Source organism: Dreissena polymorpha, chromosome 4 (assembly GCF_020536995.1).
Source record: "Dreissena polymorpha isolate Duluth1 chromosome 4, UMN_Dpol_1.0, whole genome shotgun sequence".
NCBI lineage: Eukaryota > Metazoa > Mollusca > Bivalvia > Myida > Dreissenidae > Dreissena > Dreissena polymorpha.
In genome coordinates, this window is record NC_068358.1 from 124,342,616 (window position 1) to 124,358,065 (window position 15,450).

Here is a 15,450-nt window from a genome sequence, read left to right on the forward strand (position 1 = left end):
TTTTTTATTATAACTATACGTTTATATTTAATTGTTTGTACCATTTCTATTCAACCGCATTGATGGGAAGTATAGAGGGAACATTACTTGTTACCGAAAGTATTCTTCCCATCATCGGACCCCACGTTCATTAAATAAAGCGTTAAAATCTTCATTGTCATACATCGTGTAGTAAGTTCGGAATATACACCCTGGGCTTCAACAATAATTCATACGTCGATTAACGTTTTTGTTTCACAACCGAATTGATTGTGACATAAAGTATGAACGACGTTACGAATTCCGTATAGACTAATCAATTCCACATTGCCAGTCACGACAACAATTTGATTTAGACTGGCACAATTTGTCTTTCGTTCCTATCCTATTCGAACATGTACGTATTATAAACATTGTTGTAATTCTATGTAAACAAATGTGCATTGTTTGAAATAAACATGTTTAAACTAACTATTGAAGTGAGTGGAAAGACGGCCATATTAACTGTCTTTCCAAACATGTTGGTGCAAATTACCGACGTAATGAGCCAAGGTGAATCTCACGACACAAATGCCACATTGACTTTAACGATTGCTTAAGTGAATGTCAAGATTGTGGGTAATTACTGTAGCCGACACCGATGTATGTTACGTCATTTGTAAAATAATGCCAATCTTTTTTGTATCTTATCTGAATTGCGTTGATGATCGCTGATGCATAATGACATTAACAATGATAACTTTAACTTCAATGAAAATATTAAAACGATGTTTGATTAACAAAAATGAATAACAATTTTCAATGTATAAAATGCGTTTTTAATAGTATAATATACATGTATATAATTGTGTTTTAAAGAAATCAAGTGTGCACGCGTAATGCCTTCGGATCGATCTCATTCAAACAAATGAGAAGGTATTATACACAATTCAAAAGCGATTGACCTTCGTTCTTTAATGTCTGCACATTAAAAGTAGTTAAAATCAATCATGCGTTTAGATTGAATGAATATTAATGACGTTTCATTAAGGCTGAAAACGTTACTTTCTTCTACATTGACATGGAAAATTAATTAATTTAGTTATTTTAATGTGTTAAGAATGATAAAATATCACAGAGATGTTTTGAAGAGCGCGATCAGGTATCAAGGTAAAGTGACAATGTGGATTCTTGAGATCGTTCATGAATTGTAATAATTATACTAAATATTATTGCACTCAAAATAATGAAACAACGCAAAAAGCAACTAACGCACGACCGGGAGTATATTATCAGATTTTATTCAGCCGTAAGAACAAATCTTAAGACATTAAATCGTATATGACTTTTAGCGGCTTATCCAGATGCTTGCATTATTCGAAAGAAATCGGTTATAAAATGAAGTATATTTCGGAATATAAATCTCTTTCTGGTGAATAAAACACACAAATTGGCCTTTCATTCGGAAAGGTATCTTTTATCGAATACATATTAGAAGAAACCCGTAAAGGAAAGTTCAATGCCTCACAAGACGAGAGCAAACATAGATAAGTCCATAATGCTCTGTCAATGGGTTTATGCACTGTGTACGTGTACATCTGCATGCAAATGACATCTGACGGGGTACAGAAGTTTGCCGAGCATTACAAATACCAGTTTGTAAGGGAAGTGTTTGGGAACGATTGTATGTGTATTTAAATCAAAGAAACCATTTGCAAACGGTGCATTCAACACCAAAAGAACGAAAACTAGAAATACATGTTTTGTAAAAGGCTAGCATCTTTTTTGTAAAAAGGTTAATTTTATGGGGAAAAAAATCATTATTAACCATGTTGCTATTTTTATTTTTATTTTAGTTTGTTTATCTGGAAAAGACTCATCCCATATTTTATTTTATAATAGCTCGCTATATCCAACTAGTATATTAGCATCGCATGTTTTTTAGGGTTATAGTCATATTCCTTTTGTTTGGCAAACACATTTTTTAATGTCTAAAGATTTAAACGCATGTGTTTACCAAGCTCAAAAGAAAAGAATTGTAGATGTGTTACTTTCTATATAACGATTTCAGGAACAGCTTAAACATGACAATAACTGTGTTGCCTAGTGAACACGACTATCAAACGGAATGAATGTACTGTGAAAGACACATACATTCCACGATGTTACAACCCAACACAGACGTGCTATTCGTTGCTTTTACCGCACACCTCCGAAAAAAAACTTAATTGAAGACAATTGTTAAAATAAAGAAAAGTTAATTTATTTAAGTTTATCCGTTAACTTGTTATTTAGGACTCACTTTACAATTGTATACTGAGGAAAGATCAATTATTAATCAGTATTGGAAAGGCCCTTCAACCACACGAAGAATGTTTTCTCAGTTCAGTTTCGTGCATTTAAATTTTATCATTTCCGCTCACCGGTGTTTTGTTTCCTGATAGCATTTGCGTCATCAATTCATACACAACCGTACGATTATGCAGAATATTGCATGTGAAGTGAGGGAAGGAGTTAATTATAAGTAATTAAATATGATGACATTAATAACTGTGAGCATCATAAAGACGTCTCCGTTGCTCGTTAGCATCCACGAATTCTAAAACTTTCAAATAAAGAACTACGTATGGGCTTGAACAAGTACAGAGTTTTTAGATACACAGGCTTATAAGTCGCTGCTGTCATTAACATATTGTTTTTAACAAAGAATAATGTTTAAATAACTTTTAACATCCATGCTTGACTTAACATTCAAGTAGACCAACAATATTCCATTTTGAAGAATATGCTTTATTTTTAATAATTATTATCAGCATCGGTTGATAAATTCGGGTCAATATTTGTTTCGAGTCAAGTCATGAAGTGCTGTTGACAAATTCTTTATCAACCAGCAGGACATAACAACCACATAATTAGAGATTAAAAACATGCACTTTGCTGATTTGTAACTTGTAACATTTTGTGTGTGTCAAAATGGGACACACAACCTAAACGTCTGTCCTTTTTAAGTAATAGTGATTAATGATAAGGGCTTGACTAACATCTTTAAATTGTATGAAAGCACACGTGCATTAAATGTACGGACAACTTGTTACCAAAAACAAACATCGACCTAAAAGATTGTCATAGTGGTTATCGCAAGTACCGATTGAGTGAAGCTTTACTGTAGGCATCAACGGTGTATGGAATGTTCTTTTTTTAAACTAGTATATAACGCACTTGTTGTGAACTTAAAGCATTGTGTTGCAAAATAATTGCAATTTGATAGATATATGTAAATCTGTTAGAGCACTTGTATAGTTGATTCAATATCGTTATCTCGCTCAAGCACTTAAGACGGTTTATCACATATTCAAAATGGGCTTTTAAACTTAAGTTGAAGGCTTTTATCTTTTTTTACTTAAAAAAGAAAGATCATATCATCATTTCAAGTAATGCTTTAAAGATGTTTGAATACAATCATAAAAGTAATTATTTGGATTACAAATATCTTTACTAGTTATCGTTTGAATAAAACGAGTGCTTCGTCTTCGGGCCAGCGTTCGATGACATTTGTTATTGTTCAAGGTAATACTTTGATAAATAGATGAACCTGTGGTGGCGTATGTGGGTAAGCAGTTTTTAACACAATTCATATCTTGAAACTTTTCTAGTTTGTTTATGTTATTATCGTATTTAAACGTAATACTTGCACTGAATCATGAAACAACACAAAATGTGATTACGCCTAGTTGCGAATGACTTGGTCAGTTTATTGACTGCAGGTTTAATTTCAGCTCCAAGACGTTGGAAACTATTCTAGTATTTAAGTTCGGTTGTAAGTTACTGTTGATTTGAGAGTCAGTTTTTAGTGTTCAAAATATTTGGTCTAATGCATTTATAGCTAATTCAAACACAAACCTGGTGAAGGAATGTCCAATCCCTACCACGACGAAAATATAAACAAAGATTATCCATGTTAATGGCATGGTGTACGTGAAAAACTATGTGCAACCGCATTCTGATGGCATTTGGCACGAGATGGGTTTTTTTATGTTCGATAGTATTTGCTCTGATATCAAACAAGTGGTCAATTTTATTTTATGAAAAGCCATAAACCCTCAAAATCAACAAATATTTCGTACAATATTTTGAAAAATAAAGTTTAAACATTTAATAATCAATGGTTCTTATAGCAATAGCCAAATGTTAAACGCTAGATGTGGTCTGGTAACGTAGATTTAACAAGATTCAAAATGCTCTTTTTGCGGTGCAATATTTTCGACGCATATTCATGTACCAAGTTAGTGTTTGTGTGTCGTTTAAATAGATATCGCTGCGGAAAATTAAAACAGACTATTTTAGTCGCGTTTGACAATAAGAAAGTTCTTATGTGTTCGTTTTTTATTTTAAAAAAATATTTGCCGAAGGTTCTCAAAATCACTAGAAACAGTGTTCCTTATTTTACTAAGGACCTTAGGTGAGCGCCTTTAGCATTTTTAACGTCTTGTACGGTAGTGCGTACAACTGACCAACGCATGAAAAAAAACTATATTATTGTTTAAAGCTAATTACTTTGAGCTCAGATGCTTACTTGGCATTGTAACACAGTGTTAAGAAAGTTCACGCTCATTTCAAAGAAATTCTTAAATCGTCTTTGCGAGATTGAATGATATGTGGATCAAGGTGACTTTCAAACTCGGTTCTAATTGTGTAGATCTTTTTCGATCGGTGAAGTTACTTTTTTTTCAAATAACACTCGCATGGACTTACTAAATAATTCGTAACAACCATTAAGCGCCTGTGACACTTTTGACGTTGGTAAAGGCCGGTGACAAAGGGCACAGTCCTAGACGGTATGGATTACACATGATCGATCTATGTCGATGAGTTGGTTGAAACCCCTGGCAAACAGCAGACAATATCACATTCTTTTAGGTAACTGTTCGGTCTACGTGAAGGACTGCATCAAAGCGTGCGGACGTGTCACTCGTTTCAGTTGCTCATTCAATACTTCAACTTGGCGGTGTAAAGTCCGTATTGCGTCATACTCATCTCTTTAATTATCGACAAACGTTCAATTAAGCCATTCACTTCATATCTGGATCCATAGTCTGAACGTTAAATATGTAACTTTTTAAATTCTTATAATATATACATCCACTTTAAAATATCTTTCCAGTGTTATGTATACTACACTTTCATCAAAACAATGACAGTAATATTGACTTTAAATATGCATGCAGGTTTTGAAATATTACAAATCGGTATTATATGCGTGATTGGTTCACTATATGCTCACATGTAAGTGGTGTGGTGTATCCACAATATGAAAATTCGATTTCCTAGTTACAAATGTATGATATATTTATATAACATTTCACAATCTTTTTTCTCGTACAAGTATACTACAGCTGTTCGTAGACTGTTAGACCAATGCGTTGCGTTTTAAAAGCAAATATATCTTATTTGGAACATTTTGTAAGATATTCTGGAGTTATTAAAGTTATTTTATCCCGCATCGGTGCTGAAAAATAATAGACAATTTAACGAGATTTTGAAAAATCAGGTAAATAAATACGTGTTGATGAAGGCAGCGTAAGAGTGTTAAGGCGTTTAGCATATACCTTAATACATTATAATTTAAGTCCTTTTGAAACGATAAAGGGCATTGGGATAAATATTGTATTTAAAGTTTCATCCTACATTAATTTATGATAGCCAAAATACCGTTAACGTCACACTGGAACCCAATTCAGAAATCATCTCTGCCATTAGAATCCCCAATGTTCATACAAAAAACTTATAATTATTGTATATAAAATTTCATCCTAAATTAATTCATGATAGCCAAAAACCCGTTTACGTCACACTGGAACCCAACTTAGAAAGCATCTCTGCCATTAGATTATCCAATGTTCATTAAAAAAAAATCATCTGACCATAAATACATTTTACACAAATTATGTAAATGAAATAATAATTGACAGTAGAGCGCGTCATTGTTTACCATAATTAACCATAACAATGATAATTAACGAAAAATATCTTCTATACATACACGTTTTAATAATATACTAGTGCGCTTTTTCTAATACTTTAGACATTTTGCCCACGGGTATACATTGATGTGAATCGTCATATTATAAAGAAAATTGCAACGGTAAATAACAAATGCAATAATCACTAAGAGCTTTTATATCAATATATGCATAATATTTTTGTTTAAAGAAACATGACGAAAATTAGTTTGTACATTGCAAAAATACCGTTCTGCCTGTTAATTGAATGTTTTGCACTTAGTTTGTCACCTTTGGAATTCCAGCATTAAGATAATATTGGCTTGTTCATACAAACATCATTTAATACATCTACATTTTATCCTCAGATTTATGAAGTAGTCATTCAAATGTAAAAGTGCAATTTTTTACACTGATACTTTTAGTAAAAATGGAAGAGCATTTAAATGCTACCTTTATTAACATATTTTTGCGAACTCTCAACTGCGTTTTGTTTTTACGAATGTGATATATGTGTTTAAAACTGACACTAATACCATTACCGCTGTCACATGGCTGTCGCGACTATCGCATTGACAGTCATTAATACCACATTAACTTTTAATTTTGCCTTCACAGCTATTGATTGGCTTCACTGCATGCGATAACGATGTCTCGGATGTCATTTTTCGAATTACAGAAGTGATTTTATTGAAACAGCATAGAGTTAATGACAGTGGCCACAATTTAATTGCGATTTCTTATCTGTGTAAGTTATAAATTTTTAGCTTTGGATAAATATCGTTATCAGGTTTCTCACTCCGGTCCGAAATGCTTATTTAAGCTTCAGATATTACAAGCATATACAATGAATCGACTGTTAAGTATAATCATTCCGTCATCTGAAGTGTTACCGTAGAGTTATTTGAATGAAATTATTGAAAACGGCTGTTTGGATTTAACATACCTCTTCTCCGTGATTGTATTTGTAAGGCACGTGCTCTAAGTAAATATTTGTTTTTGGTGACAACGGGAATGATCTATTGAGATCCGTCATAAAATTTATTGATTTCACACATATATTATTATGAGAAATTATTTTTGACACACATTGTTGAAGGCTGTTGAATCATCATAATTTAAACTAACCCTTAAAGAAACCGTCAACCACAAACGACGAAAAAATAAAAGATCTAAAATACCGTATTTTTACACGTACTAGTTTATATTGATTAAAATATCACGACTGGTATATTACAATACTGGAAAAAAGTTCATATTTTCTGTATGTTCGATAATAAAATTTCGCGATATGAAATCGAAAGTACATCGCGAAAATAGGTGACATAATGATAAACACACAATAAAAAACGCAAGTAGATTGATCATTTTATATATAAAATATATACAATTCACTACTCATGCACAATTTGCATTCCTGGGTTTACCACGATGATGATCTATCTACTTGCGTTATTTAAAGTTAACTGGTAGTTACTTGATACCTGTACCCAGTAAAATTGTATTACCCAATATACTGAAAATATGAAAACTTTTGAAGTAACGTAATATACCAGTCGTGATATTTTCATCAATATAAACTAAAAACGTATGTTGATAACAAAAAGCGAAAAACAAAAGCAAACTATACCATAAACTAGAAGATTTATTCGCTCGAGTAAATCAAAAGGTTCATCCTTTAAATGGACTATTTATTTTGATTATCGGAGTTTAAATATCATTATGCCATTTTCAGTGCAGTTTTTTTTTAGAAAAATGGTATTTAGAAACGTTTAGGTTTTTATAGGTGTAAGGTAATTATCTTTTTTTTTAATCCTAGTGTTTATGTTAATTATGAGTAAATGCAAACTGTAATAAGGCAAATCTTTTTACAATACTTTTTTTTTATTTCCCTGTCACCCGATTCAGTTCTAAGACTTTAAGTTTTGCATAATCATGTATTATTAGCTCAAAACAAACCACAATTTTCTATCGTTCTTTACATTTTCCGCCTTGAGAGTGAGTATTGGATCATGATTTATCCGTCATGTCGTGCAACCTTAAGGACCGATTCTTCAGTGACGATTTCGGCAACCGTCATCACCGTAACCAGTAGATAGAGACTAATAATGACCTGTGATGTGATAATAAGCAAAATTTAAAAAATTAAGATATGAAATGATTTATTTTATTAAAGTAACATAAATACTCAAAATTAACTAATATTTCGTGCAATACTTCAAAAAATATAATCAACACATAAACAATCACTGTTCTTTATTGCATTAGAAAAAATTGTCAACGCTAGATGTGGTTTGGTAACATAGATTTATGTTACTAGACCACAACTATCGTTGACATTTTGGCTATTGATGTATGTAACACTGCTGTTACATGTATTTACTTTTTTCGTATTTCGTTACGTAATATTCGTTGATTTTGAGGGTTTATGGGCTTTTCATTAAATATAACACAAAAAATACTAGTTTTATGAAAATGTATAATGAAGAAAATAAGTATTCAATAAATCAAAAATATTTGCGTGAATAAACTTGGTAGAAAAGTAAACCATGATCATTAAAACTGGTTCTGACTGTGAGTAAAACTCGTGCAGTTTTTCTTATATAAGATAATCCTTTCTTTAAACACTTAATTACCTGCGGTACGAGCATTGATCTTAAAGTCATCTTATCCAGTAGGTTCTATATATGCACGACCGTCAATCACGCGCTCCACCTCAGTTTTGAGATGCATTGATAAATGAGCCAATGCGACTGCCGAGTAGGTGCTCAGGCCCGGATGTTTTGAAATTCAACGGACAGTGTGATAAGATTTTATATGTTTTTTCAATTTAAAGCGATTCAGCGAATATAAATTCATCTTAATATGTACAGAAAAATACAATCGCAGCACATTTGGCAACGTGAGGACCTTTATAAGTTGTGGCATGGTAGAATTCGTAAAAGCAAATCGATGTCTTTTTCCTGTGTGACGAGCAGATTCCCAGCGAATTAAATCGCTCATTACATAAAACGATTGCTTTGAACCTGTAAAGTGAATGTGTGCACAAAAACATCGGCTTCTAGCCGTTATCGATGTAACTGGGTTGATATTTTCTCGTCACACAGTGAAAAACTCATCGAAATGCTTTTTAAAACTCCACCCTGCCACAATGTATAAAGTTTCTCACGTTTTTAAATGGGTTGAGAATGTATGTTTCTGTACATTTTTTGATGAACTGATTTTCGCTGCCTCGCACTACATTGCCCGATTTTAAAAATAATGCGAAATATGTTATAAAAACATATAAAACTTAATTACCCTGTAAAATAATCTATGAAATTTCAAAATATCCGGGCCTTAGCGCCACTTCAGAAGTTGCATTGGCTCATTTATTAATGCATCTCAAGAAAGAGGTGTCGCGCGTGATTAACGGCCGTGATATGAAACAATATCAAACAATGCAGCAGTTTGCCTGCATACATATATTTAAAAAGTATTGCTTTAACATTAGATATGCACTTTATTCTCTTATTATATGGCTTGACAAATAACGCATACATCATGATTATCATCGATTAGTCGTTGTGGGGTTAAATAATATGTCGGCCAAGGTGTACTGTCCCAACACGGTAACATTACGAAACCTAAAGGTGTGTTTTGTTATTTACTATATGTCGGTTGTAGTTCATCATCTTCTTTACATCAGCTGTAAGTAAGTGTTTTGCATTACAATCGCAAGGAGTTATTAAGTATGCCGTCGTTGTTCTTCATACTTCCCACGTCATTATTTGGCATTACATTTTAACACGGACAAGACTAAGTACGTACATTATTGCTTTCATTTTAAGATTATAGTTCTGGCTTCGTGATAGACTGCATGCAAACGTCCAGACATATGACACATGTTGCAGTTGCGTATTCGATATTACAACTGGGCTGTTAAAATTTCATGTTGTTCAATATTATTCCTCAACGTTATTTAATATTATAAATGTAGAATACTTTTTTAGTTGTATTTTGGATTTATAGGTTTAACGGTAATCGTGAAACGTTTTCTATTCCTATAATATAGACATTTTGTTTTATTAATTTTAAATCAGTTTATGCACACGTATATAGTATTAACATAATTAAGAGTATAACACGTGCCTTTTTATTATGACAAATTTTGAGACTGGTTTATTTGATGACGACATCTCAACACATGGGTAATACAATAATGTTTCCACCCTATGCAAATTTTGCATATCGTTAGATCAATTGAATAAAGCGATTAATTTAGTTCTCCTTCGTGTTTCACTTGTATCTTTAACGTATCCGGTCCATTTTCTATTTGTTGAAGTACTCCGCCCTTCATAAGCGTGCCTTCGTTTGCCTTCGGGTGCCACATAATATCCAAACACGCTCATTCCCGTCTGCAAGGAGTTCGTTCTTTAGATAAACGGCAGACACAACTGGTTGTTACCGTTGTGATGTTGAAAGTTTGCCCAACACGTCGTACTTATATACATTATTTGGAAAGATGATTACTAGAAAAATAATCAAAGTAAATCATAAATTATTTCCTCTATTCCATCCTCTTCCTTTTTTCAGGTTTTTATTGTTACGTATCTATGTGTCAATTTGATTTAAATGAGGGCCACGAGTTTAATATTATATTATTGTTAACTTAACTGTTATTTGTGTTCTTATTCTTTGATGCAAATGTATCTTCATTTCCGTTCTATTGGTTCGCTAGAAGAGATCGCTTTATTAAAAATATCACAACAAAAAGGTTCGAAGAAGTGTTCTTATCAGCTAAGAAAAAAAAACTTTTCCTCCCAAATGACGTTTTATATTTCGCTACTTTAATTATATAAGTTAAGTAACCACGTATTTGTTCGTGTTCTATTCGATGTAGAGACATGTTCATATTCCTCGCCCATCATTAATAAGTATTTGTTAGTTCTCGCGTGACATATCAAATCCCTGCACGCAGGTGCTCGTGATAAATGGCGGCAAGGCGTTACAGTTGCAGTGCTCAAACATAACTTTTGGCAGATGATTGGCGATTAAATTTTCAAGACTAACAAACAGTTAATATTTCCCCTTCCCTCATTTTATATTATTGTAAACGCAGAATATTTCGACCTCGGTCCCTACTGTTAATATTTTTAAAGGATTGCAAAGGAATTAAGGTAAACGTTTTTATGCCTGATTTCTTCCCTCAAATTCTGACGCATTATAACATTATACACTGTCATTGCTTTCGATTACTTATTTCACAGGATGGCCATTTCATATCTAAAACAAATATGTTACTGATTAAATATTTGACTTAATCTTTATTTTTAAAGCACATTTTATGTGTTGCTTATCTTTATCGTTCTATATTCATAGCAGAGCATAAAGTAACAATTATTTCCTAAATTCTACAATTTGTGCATTCATTCATCATAGATCGTTACCTTACCATCGATAGGAGTGATCTAAAAAAAATATATAAGTATTGAATAGTCTTGATAAAAACATCATCATCATTTTCTTGTGGTATGTTATGTTTTGTTGCTTGCATAGTCGTGTATTGTAAAAGAGTAAATTAGTCTCTTGCCTTAAATAAAAGACAAGCGAGTCACAACAATAGATCAACCGATAATTTATCGGACGTTTGTTTCACACATCCATCCAACAGCATGACAACTATAAACTTTATTTAGAGTCTGTCTATGGGTCAGCAATTACATGTAATTCCACATTGTACTATTCTGTCGGTGCTGACATATGAAACTCAGCGTTAAATACATTTTTCCAGGATCTTTACTTTGAAAAGAATAATAACATGAACTTTTAATAAACTACACACTACTTGAAGTCTCTGAGAAAGTTGTGTATAAAATATTAAAGTTGTGAAATAATATGTCTGGTTTCATCTACCTGTAAAATATTTCCTACCTGTATTGATGATGATACAAATCAAATGCTAAAATGAACCGAGTAGGAGAATGTACCGGGTAAGTGAATTGTTCAATTATTCAATACATGTAGTATTAAAAACAATCAATTATTAACAAAACAGCTGCACATCAGCAATTGGTCGGAGGTGGACAAACAATTCGTTGAAAAAACGTTAAAAAATACATTCTCAGGTTTGTAGAATTTAACAATTAATTTTGATACTTTGCAAGCAATGGAGATGCCAATAGGGATGTAGATTGAATGTACCACAGTATGAATGCTGTAATATCCCGCATATTATACTTGTTGGTCCCATGAATGCCATGTCAAGCTGCATGCTCTGATGCCAACTGTTGCATGAACAGTGTTCGACATAGTATGTGTCTACTATACACTGTCAAACGTTGATGCTCTCGATATTATCAAGCCCAATGCGTCACGTCAATCATCTAAGGAACACGCGATAAAGAATTGTTAGCCTGGTTGTTGTTGTTATGCACGCTAGACTTTCACATCTATTGACTAATGTGAAGTAACAGATTTCAAGACAGATGGCTCGCTGCATGGGATAACGTTCACAGGTTGTTCATAGCTCGTGCATTTTACTAGCAAGGAAAAACCAATGAATGAATATTGGTAAAGTGTAGAAACAAAATAGTTGAAAACATGTTGGATATCAAATACACATATTTAAAGTTTGTCTAGTGTGTTTAAGTCTAAACTATTCTCGGATAATTTACGGACTTTGATAAATGACACATGCATTTCAGAATTTGTGTAAATAAGTTTAATTTTGACACATACAATGTTGGTGGATAAACCAGTTAAGTACTACCACATATTTTTACGTACCAAATGAATAGTAGGCTATCAAATCACTGAGTTGACACTCGGTGGCCGCTTATGATAATACAGATATGTAAATTATGTAAGAGTGCAGTACTTCATGTGTACAGCTCGGTAGCTTAAACAGTATCAGTTTAAAGTCAACAGTTTTATGTATCACTTTCATTTTTATATCTCCATTGTCGAAAACAAACTAAGCGAATTATATGTGTGTATTATTTATGGGCTGAAATTTTGCTTCGTTTTGAAGTTTCAATGATAATTTACATAACTTAATTGAAATGGTATAGCAGTTTGAAAGTATTTGGACATGTGAAACAATACTTGTATGCATGTGTTCAAGAATATCAATTAATACATTTTAACTCCACACACTAAACGTTTTTAAACGTCGCAGCTCAATTTTTTGCAAACAATATCAGTGGTAAACGTTCAAAGTGTCTCCCTTGTTAAACAGTGAACGAGTTGCAGGTAAAGTTGACATTTACGAGCCCGCTATGTTTGAAAATTCTCTACATGTTCCTTTATGTTTTTAATCTTGTGAAGTTAAGAAAGTGGTAATCAAATTTAGAGCGACACGCGCGTATTTGTTAAATGCTTAATCATACTTCGATGTAAGTTGGTTTGTTTTATATAAAACGTGAACGTAAACTTTGCTAACTTCTCTGTAATGTTTTCGTGGCAAGTTCGACGGAAAATCCACAGAAGTGGGTTTCTCTTTCAACCGTACGGAGTATTACATTTCTGTGACTTCACATTTTGATTTAAATATACAACTTGACTGTTCAGATAGTTAATGAAGCTAAACTTTATTTGTAATCACATGGATAAGGGCAGCGCTACTTCTAATTTGAAAACGATATAATGCAAATTAACGCGATCTTGAGCGAATTAAATATGTCATAAGAATGTTGCTTGTAAAACTGGACGGGCTATACCAAGTGTATTCAGACGAAAGTGAGACAAAGGTGGCAATTCGTTATTAAAAGCGAGTAAAACTAATTTTCTTTCATTTTAGCCGCAGGACGAAGAAATGCTGCTTGTATGTTAAAGCATGTCAACAATTTAGCGACATACGATGATAGACAAATCGAGCGTGTGTTTGAAGCTTCAAAAATCGCGGAGCACGTCTGGGTCAATTGAGGTCAACTTGAGCAGTGGACAAGAACTATTCAACAAGATGATTGTCGCCAACTCCATGGGAGAGAGTCTCGGAGAAGACGCGGATACGGGCAGTGTTGATAAGTCACGACTCGGATTAGTTGAAGCCTGTCGCGATCACACTCACGGCGGAAAGTTTTGCACAAAGGACTTCTGTGATGTAAGAGTAAATGATGTAAAAGATAAATGGCGAAATAATGAGGACCTTTGTGACGACCTTTGTGAAATAAGTCAAGCGAGTGTAAATATTGAAGACTTGCACGACGATTCAAATGGTATAAATCAAATTTCGGAACAAAAGGACGCGTACAGTAGTGTATGTGAACGAACGGATTGCTGTACTTATCAAATATACACAGCAGCTGGCTTTGGACAGGATATCCTTAAACCAAGGTATTGTGTTATTTCATTTACATAAAATCGCATATATATATTATTGTTGAAGTATGCGAAGTGAAGAATTACATGACAGCATTTTGTTTGTTAACATTTGAACAATAATTACATATTGCCACAGCGAAATATGTTTGTTTTTCTTTTTTTTTAAACAAGATAACCCCAACAATATGGCTGATTTAAGTATTTAATAATGTTTAAAAAATTATGTGAATACACAATACATTTCAAAAGGACGACACACTCCCGTTGAGATTATAGAATAAACTTCAATATTATATTATTATTTGTAGTGATTTTTTCCAGTTTTTCAGCATTTAAGTTCAGAAATATTGTGTGCTGGATGTTTAAAACTTGTTAAAATAAAAGCCCTTTAAAAGTATTTAAATGCGTGAGTATTTCAGTAGCATTATCATACTTAATTTGTTGCTTTTTTCAATGGAAATGTGCCGACAATATGTTTGCTATATTCCAAATCACATTTCGTTTCATGACATGGTCGTAGAAGATTGACTTACTATCTTAGATTAGTTGTACGCGTGCTACTTAAAGGGCAGTTATCATAATATGTGTGTTGCGGTATTGTGATCAAATGAATGCAAGAACACAGTGTATCGGTTGGCAAAGCCTTGGTCCAAATAATTATATGTAATTGGTGCATTATTGGCTAGCATTTTCATGGACCGGAATCGCAGTCCTAAGTAGGTCGACCTCATCGGCTCAAAAACAGAAGCATAATAAAAATGAAAACTTTTCCTTTACAATACCAACGCGGTAATCCCAGTTTGAATATTAATTTGATATGTTGTTTCTATGTCGCGACACTTTCCTTATATTTTATTTCTCAATGGTCACGTGAAAGTTTAAAAATGGACCAGCGTATTGTTTGAAGAAACGTTCCCTTAGTGGTGGCCCTTGTGTTCCATATTTTTGGTACAAATGCGACTACAAGATAAAACGGCACTCATATTGAAACAGTCTCTTGTCAGCGAAGCTTTCGCCCTAATTGTAATTGGTATCATTCCACGATGATAAATTTAAACCTGCTGCTGTTCAAGTTTCTCATTAAGTAGGTCGCTTAACTATGCATTGAAATAAAAAAAACACATTAATTTATTCTGAGAAACTACGCGGTTGTAATCGTTCTTATTTAGCTTCGTAAGTAAATCTAACA

General features: G+C 33.0%; 2 protein-coding genes across 8 annotated transcripts in view; both read left to right on the forward strand.

The window, feature by feature from the left end:
• The window catches only part of LOC127875882 (uncharacterized), a 223,695-nt gene that overhangs the window by 182,419 nt on the left and 25,826 nt on the right, over window positions 1–15,450 (forward strand). The gene's annotated exons all lie outside the window — the stretch shown is intronic.
• LOC127875883 (uncharacterized) overlaps window positions 1–15,450 on the forward strand; it is a 158,863-nt gene that overhangs the window by 118,560 nt on the left and 24,853 nt on the right. For 2 of the 7 annotated variants that reach the window (XM_052420628.1, XM_052420629.1), the window contains exon 2: window positions 13,738–14,273. The exons of 1 other annotated variant lie outside the window; for it this stretch is intronic. The gene's annotated coding sequence lies outside the window, so the exon portion shown is untranslated. Of the gene's footprint in view, window positions 1–3,498; window positions 3,569–12,322; window positions 12,510–12,532; window positions 12,697–13,737; window positions 14,274–15,450 lie in introns of those variants that run through there. 4 more of the 7 variants (XM_052420630.1, XM_052420626.1, XM_052420627.1 and 1 more) reach the window with 4 other exon arrangements.